The 11,402-nt window shown below is 37.9% G+C and overlaps 1 pseudogene; it reads left to right on the forward strand.

Annotated features, from left to right (window-relative positions):
- Positions 1-7,591: 7,591 nt before the first annotated feature.
- On the forward strand, positions 7,592-9,311 carry LOC124973279 (DNA polymerase epsilon subunit 2-like; annotated as a pseudogene).
- Positions 9,312-11,402: the final 2,091 nt, after the last annotated feature.

Raw genomic sequence — 11,402 nt, forward strand, 5'->3', positions numbered from 1 at the left:
TCGATAAAATACAGCATCCCTTCATGCTCAAAAAACTAGAAAAAATTGGGGTAGTGGGAAGATTCCTTAACATTATAAAGGCCATCTATGCTAAGCCCATGGCCAATATCATTCTAAATGGTGAAAACCTGAAAGCATTTCCCCTAAAAACTGGAACAAGGCAGGGATGCCCTCTTTCACCACTTCTATTCAACATCGTCCTTGAGACTCTAGCCAGAGCAATCAGACAAACCAAAGAATTAAAGGGATACGAATAGGAAAAGAAGAACTCAAACTATCCCTGTTCCCTGATGACATGATTATATATTTAGAGGAACCCGGAAATTCCACCAGAAAACTTTTATAACTCATAAGTGAATTCAGTAAAGTAGCAGGTTACAAGATCAATGCTCATAAATCCATTGCATTTTTATACATAAGTGATGAATCTTCAGAAAGAGAAATTAGGAAACTACCCCATTCACTATAGCATCGAAAAAAATAAAATACTTGAGAATCAAACTCACCAAAGAGGTGAAATACCTCTGCAATGAGAACTACAGAACACTAAAGAAAGGAATTAAAGAAAACCTCAGAAGATGGAAAGATCTCCCATGTTCTTCGATAGACAGAATTAATATTGCGAAAATGGCAATACTACCAAAAGTGCTATACAGATTCAATGCAATTCCAATTAAAATCCCAATGATGTACCTTACAGAAATAGAGGAAGCAATCATTAAATTCTTCTGGAAGAATAAGAAACCCAGAATTGCTAAAGCAATTCTTAGCAGGAAGAGTGAAGCAGGGGTTATTGCTATACCAGAACTTAAACTGTACTACAAAGCAATAGTAACATAAATGGCATGGTTTGGTACCAAAATAGACAGGTAGATCAATGGTACAGAATAGAGGACATGGACACAAACCCAAATAAATACAGTTTACTCATAGTAGTCAAAGGTGACAAAAATATGCAATGGAGAAAAGATGGCCTCTTCAACAAATGGTGCTGGAAAAACTGGAAATCCATATGCAGCAGAATGAAACTAAAACCCTATCTCTCACCCTGCATGAAACTCAACTCAAAATGTATCAAGGAAAGCCGGGGGTGATCCAAGATGGCGGCCTAGAGGGAGACTGCACCTCCAGTCACTCCAGAACCCAGGAGTTAAGAAGGGGAGGCATTGAGAGACTCGGACTGAAATAGAGCCACAGGTGAGTCTGCCCACTGGGTAAAGCTCGGCCCGGGTGGCAGGCCCGGATAGAGGTGGCTTATCGGAGCCGGGCAGGGCAGCTAGAGTCATCCATAGACAGCCCTGCGCACTCCGGCGGTGGGCCCCGCCCACACAGCCAGCTTCTGCAGGTTCTCGGAACGGAACGGGCCCGCTAGTGAGAGCCTTTCTGACCAGAACAAGCTCCGAGTCCCGGAGCTAGTGCAGTGCAACGTACTCCAGCACACAAGCAGCTTCAGGGACCAGGATAGGGCAGCCAGAGACCTCCCCAAGTAGCCTGGACCCCTGCGGTGGGAGGTGCCTTTCAAGTCTAGCTTCTCAGAACAGACCGCCCAGTGAGAGGTTTTCTACATAGAACCAGCCACAAGTCCCCGAACCAACGGAGAGCTTCGATCCGCAAGCAGCCTCTGGGATCAGGGCAGGGCAGCCAGAGAACTCTTCAGGCAGCTCTGCCCACTCCAGTCACAGGCTGTCTTCACAGGGCGATCCCAGATGGCGGCCTAGAGGGTGACTGCACCCCCAGTCACTCCAGAACCCAGGAGTTAAGAAGGGGAGGCATTGAGAGACTCGGACTGAAATAGAGCCACAGGTGAGTCTGCCCACTGGGTAAAGTTCGGCCCAGGTGGCAGGCCAAGATAGAGGTGGCTTATCGGAGCCAGGCAGGGCAGCTAGAGTCTTCCCAAGGTAGCCTTCCACACTCCAGCAGTGGGCTCCTCCCACACGGTCAGCTGCATGGTGCAGGCCCACAGTGAGAGCATTTCCGCACAGAACCAGTTCCAAACCATGGAAACAGTAGGGGGCTAGGGGCAGGTTTCTTCGGATGTGCTGTTTATCAGATTCCTCCAAGACATCAGGCTACTGAAGGCTGGGAGGTGATACACTGGAAATCTACCGGGACACTATAAGCCAATAGCGGAAAACTGCAATATCTCAGGGTCCCACTGACAGCTGACCAATATGAGAAAACAAGGGAAGAAAATGTCCCAAACAAACCTAGATACTACATCAATAAAACCCAATGACAGCACAGCAGAAGAAATGTCAGAAAGGGAATTCAGAATGTACGTAATTAAAATGATCAGGGAAGCTAATGAGGAGATGAAAGAGCAAATGCAGGCATTGAAGGAAGAGATGAAAGAGCAAATGCAGGCATTAAATGATCGCACCAATCAACAGTTAAAAGACCAAATACGGGAAGCAAGAGATCATTTCAATAAAGAGTTAGAGATACTGAAAAAAAAAAAAAACTGAAATACTTGAAATGAAGGAAAAAATAAACCAAGTTAAAAACTCCATAGAAAGCATAACCAATAGTATAGAACACCTGGAAGACAGAACCTCAGACATTGAAGACAAATTATTAAACTTGAAAGCAAAGTTGGCCAAACAGAAAAGATGGTAAGAAATCATGAACAGAATCTACAAGAATTATGGGATATCATGAAAAGGCCAAATTTAAGAATTATTGGGATTGAGGAAGGCTTAGAGAAACAAACCAAAGGAATGAACAATCTATTCAATGAAATAATAACAGAAAATTTCCCAAATCTGAAGAATGAAATGGAAAACCAAGTACAAGAGGCTTATAGAACTCCAAATACACAAAATTACAACAGACCCACACCAAGGCACATTATTATGAAAATACCTAACATACAAAATAAACACAGAATTTTAAAGGCCGCGAGAGAAAAGAATCAAATTACATTCAGAGGGAAGCCAATAAGAATATCAGCAGATTTTTCAATCCAGACCCTAAAAGCTAGAAGGGCCTGGAACAACATATACCAAGCCCTGAAAGAAAACGGATGCCAACCAAGAATCTTATACCCAGCAAAACTTACCTTCAAATTTGACGATGAAATAAGATCCTTCCATGATAAACAAAAGTTAAAGGAATTTACAAAAAGAAAGCCAGCATTACACAACATTCTCAGCAAAATATTCCATGAGGAAGAGATGAAAAACAGCAATGCAAATCAACAACAGGAGGCGCTAGCCTAAAGGAATAGCCATATAAAGGAGAAACCAAATCATGTCAAAAACAAATAAGAGTCAATTGACTGGGAATACAAATTATATCACAATAATAACCCTGAATGTCAATGGCTTGAATTCATCAATCAAAAGACACAGACTGGCAGATTGGATTAAAAAGAAAAATCCAACAATATGCTGCCTGCAAGAGACTCATCTCATAGAAAGAGACACCCATAGACTAAATGTGAAAGGATGGGGAAAAACATGCCATGCACACGGACACAGCAAAAAAGCTGGAGTATCCATCCTCATTTCAGATAATGTGGACTTCAAACCAAAACTAGTCAGAAGGGATAAAGAAGGACATTACATGCTGCTTAAGGGAAGCATAAATCAGCAAGACTTAACAATCATAAATATCTATGCCCCGAACATTGGCTCATCCACGTACGTCAAACAAATCCTTCTCAATTCCAGAAATCAAATAGACCACAACACAATAATACTAGGCGATTTTAACACACCTCTCTCACCACTGGATAGATCGTCCAAACAAAAATTGAATAAAGAAACTATAGATCTCAACAACACAATCAGCAATTTAGACTTAATGGACATATATAGAATATACCATCCAACAAAGAACGAATACACTTTCTTCTCAGCAGCACATGGATCCTTCTCTAAAATAGACCATATTTTATGCCACAAAGCTACTGTTAGCAAATACAAGAAGATAGAGATACTACCTTGTACTCTATCAGATCATAATGGATTGAAATTAGAAATAAATGACAGAATAAAAAACAGAAACTTCTCCAATACCTGGAGATTAAATAATACACTATTATATGATGAATGGATAACAGAAGACATCAGGAGAGAAATAAAAAAATTCTTAGAAGTAAACGAGAATAAAGACACATCATATCAAAATCTCTGGGACACTATGAAAGCAGTACTTAGAGGAAGATTTATTTCATGGGGTGCATTCAAAAAAAGAAGTAGAAATCAACAAATAAACGACCTAACACTACAGCTCAAAGTGCTAGAAAAAGAAGAGCAGACCAATACCAAAAGTAGTAGAAGCCAGGAAATAGTTAAAATCAGAGCCGAAATCAAGGAAATTGAAACAAAAGAAACAATTGGAAAAATTAACAAAATAAATAGTTGCTTCTTTGAAAAAATAAATAAAATTGATAAACCCTTAGCCACACTAACAAAGAGAAAGAGGGAGAAAACTCAAATTACTAAAATTCGGAATGAACAAGGAAACATCACAACAGACACGAGTGAAATACAAAACATAATTAGAAGCTATTTCGAAAATCTATACTCCAACAAAACAGAAAACCTCGAAGACATCAACAAATTTCTAGAGACATATGAATTACCTAAACTGAACGAGGAGGACATAGAGAAATTAAATAAACCAATTTCCAGCAATGAAATAGAAGAGGTCATCAAAAGCCTACCAACAAAGAAAAGTCCAGGACCAGATGGGTTCTCAGCCAAGTTCTACAAAACCTTTAAAGAAGAGCTCATTCCAATACTCCTCAAACTATTCCATGAAATACAAGAGGAGGGAACCCTCCCAAACTCGTTCTATGAAGTCAATATCACCCTGATACCTAAACCAGACAGAGAAACATCGAGGAAAGAAAATTTCAGACCAATATCTTTAATGAACATCAACGCAAAAATTCTCAACAAAATTTTAGCAAATCGCATACAAATATATATTAAAAAGATAGTGCACCACGATCAAGTGGGTTTTATCCCAGGGATGCAAGGTTGGTTCAACATTTGGAAATCAATAAATGTCATTCACCATATCAACAGACTTAAAGTTAAGAATCACATGATTATTTCAATAGATGCAGAAAAAGCATTTGATAAAATACAGCATCCCTTCATGCTCAAAACACCAGAAATAATTGGGGTAGTGGGAACATTCCTTAACATTATAAAGGCAATCTACGCTAAGCCCATGGCTAATATCATTCTAAATGGTGAAAAATTGAAAGCGTTCCCCCTAAAAACTGGAACAAGGCAAGTATGCCCTGTTTCACCGCTTCTATTCAACATCGTCCTTGAGACTCTAGCCAAAGCAATCAGACAAACCAAAGAAATTAAAGGGATATGAATAGGAAAAGAAGAACTCAAACTATCCCTGTTCGCTGATGACATGATTATATATTTAGAGGAACCTGGAAATTCCACCAGAAAACTTTTATAACTCATAAGTGAATTCAGTAAAGTAGCAGGTTACAAGATCAATGCTCATAAATCCAATGCATTTTTATACATAAGTGATGAATCTTCAGAAAGAGAAATTAGGAAAACTACCCCATTCACAATAACCTCAAAAAAAATAAAATACTTGGGAATCAATCTCACAAAAGAGGTGAAATACCTCTGCAATGAGAACTACAGAACACTAAAGAAAGAAATTCAAGAAAACCTTAGAAAATGGAAAGATGTCCCATGTTCCTGGATAGGCAGTATTAATATTGTCAAAATGGCTATACTACCTAAAGTGCTATACAGATTCAATGCAATTCCAATTAAAATCCCAATGATGTACCTTGCAGAAATAGAGCAAGCAATTATGAAATTCATCTGGAAGAATAAAAGCCTAGAATAGCTAAAGCAATCCTCAGTAGCAAGAGCGAAGCAGGGGGTATTGCAATACCAGATCTTCAACTCTACTGCAAAGCAATAGTAACAAAAACGGCATGGTATTGGTACCAAAATAGACAAGTAGATCAATGGTACAAAATAGAGGACATGGACACAAACCCTCATACTAGACAAAGGTTCCAAAAATATGCAATGGAGGAAAGATAGCCTCTTCAACAAATGGTGCTGGGAAAACTGGAAAACCATATGCAACAGAATGAAACTAAACCCATATCTCTCACCCTACACAAAACTCAACTCAAAATGGATCAAGGACCTCGGAATCAGACCAGAGACCCTGCATCTTATAGAAGAAAAAGTAGGTCCAAATCTTCAACTTGTTGGCTTAGGATCAGACTTCCTTAACAGGACTCCCATAGTACAAGAAATAAAAGCAAGAATCAACAACTGGGATAGATTCAAACTAAAAAGCTTTCTCTCAGCAAAGGAAACTATCAGAAATGTGAAGAGAGAGCCTACGGAGTGGGAGAATATCTTTGCCAACCATACCTCAGATAGAGCGCTAATTTCCAGAATCTATAAAGAACTCAAAAAACTCTACACGAAGAATACAAATAATCCAATCAACAAATGGTCTAAGGACATGAACAGACACTTCACAGAAGAAGATGTACAAGTAATCAACAGATATATGAAGAAATGTTCAACATCCCTAGTAATAAGGGAAATGCAAATCAAAACTACCCTAAGATTTCATCTCACCCCAATTAGAATGGCGATTATCAAGAATACAAGCAACAATAGGTGTTTGCGAGGATGTGGTGAAAAAGGAACACTCATACATTGCTGGTGGGGTTGCAAATTAGTGCAGCCACTCTGGAAAGCAGTGTGGAGATTCCTCAGAAAGCTTGGAATGGAAACACCACTTGACCCAGCTATCCCACTCCTTGGCCTATACCCAAAGGACTTAAAATCAGCATACTACAGAGATACAGCCATATCAATGTTCATTGCTGCTCAATTCACCATAGCCAGATTGTGGAACCAACCTAGATGCCCTTCAGTTGATGAATGGATAAAGAAACTGTGGCATATTTATACAATGGAATATTACTCTGCAATGAAGAATGATAAAATTATGGCATTTGTAGGCAAATGGATGAAATTGGAGAATATCATGCTAAGTGAGATTAGCCAATCTCAAAAGAACTAAAGGACGAATGATCTCGCTGATAAGCGGATGAGGACATATAATGGGGGGTGGGAGGGGTTAGCATTAGGTTTAGGTTTAGGTTTAGGTTTACGGATAAGGAGTGTGGTAAGAATGAAGGAAAGAAAGACTGTATAGAGGGAAAAGGGGTGGGAGGGGTTGGGGGTAAGGGAAAAATAATGAATCAAACATCATTGCCCTATGTAAACGTATGATTACAAAAATGGTATGCCTTGACTCCATGTACAAATAGAGAAACAACATGTATCCCATTTGTATACAATAATAATAATAAAAAAAAAACTTTACCCCAGAGAGTGGGCCCCAGTCATGGAGAATGCTGTGCCATTTGTCCAGGAAGAGAAAAGCACAGATAGTCCGGGAGTGCAGGCGGCGGCGGCGGCAGGCTGATGAATTCATTCGAGCAAATGCCACCAACTAATTGACAGTCATAGCCGAGCAGATCCAACATTTGCAAGAACAAGCCAGGAAGGTACTGGAAGATGCCCACAGAGATGCTGACTTGCACCGTGGAGCTTGTAATATGGTGAAAAATCCTGGCAACATTTACTATCTTTATAAACGGGAGAGTGGTCAGCAATACTTTTCCATTATTTCTCCAAAGGAATGGGGGACTGTTTGTCCACATGAATTTCTTGGTGCCTACAAGCTACAGCATGACTTGTCCTGTACTCCCTATGAGGACATTGAGAAGGAAGATGCTAAAATCAGACTAATGGACAAGCTGCTGAACCAACCAGTGGCCCTGCCCTCCTGTACTGAACCCACCTTCCAGGGATTGACCCACTGAGCTTGGACTCTGGCCACAGCTCTTACAACAAGAGCCTGGCTATTACCTCCTTGTTTCCCCTATTCTCTGCATTGATGGGACAGGGTTATAGGAACTGAGGACTTGTAGGTGAATCAAGAACTTCTTGGAAAGAGACCCTTGTGAATGTAAATGATTTTGTTTTTATTACTGTTAGTTGGGATGAGAGCATATTTTCAATATAATAGGAGCTTTTGATGTTCCACGTTTTCTGTACAATTCAGAAAGAAAAAAAATTCTTCCTCTATTAATGACCAACCACCCTACACCAAATTTATTTGGAACAGCAAGAGATAAAGCAGAGTTATATCGTGAACCATACACCATTTTGCACCAGAGGACCCACAGACATGAATTGTTTACTCCTCCAGTGATAGGTTGTCAACCTGATGAAAGCGGAAGCAAATTCCAGTTTAAAACAATAGAAACCTTACTGGGTAGTACAACCGAAATTGGAGATGTGATTGTTCTTGGAATGATAACCCAATTAAAGGAGGGAAAATTTTTTCTTGAAGATCCTACTGGATCTTAGTAAAGCTCAGTTCCATAGTGGTTTATACACAGAGGCATGCTTCGTCTTAGCAGAGGGTTGGTTTGAAGATCAACTATTTCATGTCAATGCCTTTGGATTTCCACCCACTGAGCCCTCTAGTACTACAAGGGCATACTATGGAAATATTAATTTTTTTGGAGGGCCTTTTAATACATCTGTGAAGACTTCTATGAAATGAAAACAACTGGAAGATGAGAACAAAGATGCAATGTTTGTGTTTATATCTGATGTTTGGTTAGACCAAGCGGAAGTATTGGAAAAGCTTCACACAATGTTTTCTGGCTATTCACCAGCACCCCCAACCTGCTTTATTTTGTGTGGTAACTTTTCATCGGCCCCATATGGAAAAAATCAAGTTCAAGCTTTGAAAGTAGTCATTTTGTGTTTGTACCTGGTCCAGAGGATCCTAGCTTTGGTTCCATTTTACCCAGGTCACCACTTTCTGAAAGCATCACTAATGAATTTAGACAAAGGGTACCATTTTCAGTTTTTACTACAAATCCTTGCAGAATTCAGTATTGTACACAAGAAATTATCATCTTTCATGAAGACTTAGTGAATAAAATGTGTAGAAACTGTGTCCATTTTCCTAGTAACAATTTGGGTATTCCTAATGATTTTATAAAGACTATCCTGTCCCAAGGACATCTGACTCCTCTACCTCTTTACATATGCCCAGTGTATTGGGCATATAATTATGCCTTAAGAGTGTATCCTGTACCCAATGTACTTGTCATTGCAGACAAATATGATCCTTTCACCGTGACCAATACTAAATGCCTCTGCATCAACCCTGGCTCTTTTCCAAGAAGTGGATTTTTATTCAAAGTTTTTTACCCTTCCAGTAAAACAGTAGAAGACAGCAAACTTCAAGGCTTTTGAGAGTCTTGGAGACCATCTGAAAAAAAAAATCCATCAGGTTTCTACTTGGTTTTATATCTTATGTGATTTTGATGTTATAATAAAATTATAGTAAACTTTAAAAAAATATAAACAAATAGCAGAAAGATCAGTAGAGCAGAGGGAAGGGAAGAGGGCAAGGATGAAGGGGAGGGAAAGAGGAAGTACTGGGGACTGAATTATATTCCATGGTTTTATAATTATGTCAAAATGAGCCTTAATGTTATATATAACTAAAAAGAACCAATAAAAAAGTTACAAAAATAATAAATAAATAAATGTATAATTGTGTCTTTGGAAAATAATGATATGTTACATTATTATTTTCCTATTCATATCCCTTTAATTTTTTCATCTCTCCAATTGCTCTGGCTAGAATTTCAAGGACTATGTCAAAAAGAAGTGAAAGAGGACATTCATTTCCTCTTCCAGATTTTATCGGGAAGGCTTCATATTTTGTCTATTTAGAATGATGTTATCCTTCGACTTAGCATAGAAGACTTTCACAATTTTGAGCTATGTTCCTATTATCCCTTGTTCTTCTAGTGTTTTAAACATGAGTGGATCTGCATTTTGTGACATGTGTTATCTCCATCTATTGAGATAACCATATGATTCTCAACTTTAAGTCTATTGATATGATTAATTATGTTTATTGATTTCCATATGTTGAACTAACCTTGCATCTCTGAGAGGAACCCCATTGGGTTGTGGATCACAATCTTTTTAATGTGTTTTGTATGTGATTTGACAGAATATTTTAAAAGAATTTTTGGGTCTGGTTCATCAGGGATATTGATCTGAAGTTTTCAGTCCTTCATGTGTCTTTGTCTTTTTTTTTTTTTTTTTGTATCTGCACAATACTCATAGAATGAGTTAGGAAGAGTTCTCTTTTATGTAATGGTATAATTTGAGGAATATTGGTGTTAATTCTTTGAAGGCATTGTGGAACTCAGCTGAAAATTCATCTCTGGTATGTGGCTTTTCTTGGTTGGTAGAATTTTGATAGCATCTTCAATTTTATTGTTTTTATTGGTTTGTTTACATTGTGCATGCCCTCTTGATTTAGTTTGGGTAGTTTATTTGTCTCTAGAAATTTGTCAAGGTCTTCATAATTTTCTATTTCATTGTAGTATACATTTTCAAAATAATTTTATTTTCTTCTGTACTTCAGTAGTGTCCATCACGATATTCCCTTTACATCATAATTTTAGTAATTTGGGTTTTCTCTCTCTTTCACTTCAATGTGTAGCTAAAGATTTATCAATTTATCTTCTGAAAGAACCAATTTTAATTTTCTGAATCTTTTCAATTGTTTCTTTTGTTTCAATTTCATTAATTTTAGCTCTACTTTTAATTACTTTCTGTCTTCTACTACTTATGGTGTGGATTTTTTTTTCTAGCGAATTTAGATGTCAAGTTAGGTCATTTATTTGTTGACCTTTAATTCTTTTAATGAGTGAGCTCAATGCAGTGATCTTACTTTTAAGCCTGCCTTCATAGTGTCCCAGACATTTTGGTATGTTTTTTAGGTGTTGTCACTTACCTCTAAGTACATTTTTGAATTTTCTTCTTGATTTCTGTTGTAGTCCATTTGTTATTTAGGATCCAGGTGTTGAAGCAGCTTTTATTTTCATTTTATTATTGATTTCTAGTTTCATTCTGTAATGATCTGAAAGAATGCAGGGTAGTATTTCTGTTTTTTGTACTGGATAATTGTTGCTTTGTTTTGTAACATATGGTCTGTTTCAAAAAAGAATCCATGTGCTGCTTTTGTGTATTTGATCGATGATGAATGAAATATTCTATATATGTCTGTTAGGTCTAAATTATTGATTGTATCATTTAATTCTATGGTTACTTTGCTTAGTTTTTGTTTGGAGGATCTACCCAGGGGTAAGAAAGGTGTACTAAAGTAAGTGAGTATTATTGTTTTGTATTCCACTTGATTCTTGAAGTTGAGAAGAGTTTGTATGTAGATGCTCCATTTTGGGGGGGAATATATATTTAGAATTGTTATGTCTTCTTGATGTATGATTCCCTTAAGCAGTATGAAATGTCCTTCTTTATCCC

The sequence above is a fragment of the Sciurus carolinensis genome (assembly GCF_902686445.1).
Source record: "Sciurus carolinensis chromosome 14 unlocalized genomic scaffold, mSciCar1.2 scaffold_115_arrow_ctg1, whole genome shotgun sequence".
NCBI classification, from domain to species: Eukaryota; Metazoa; Chordata; class Mammalia; order Rodentia; family Sciuridae; genus Sciurus; species Sciurus carolinensis.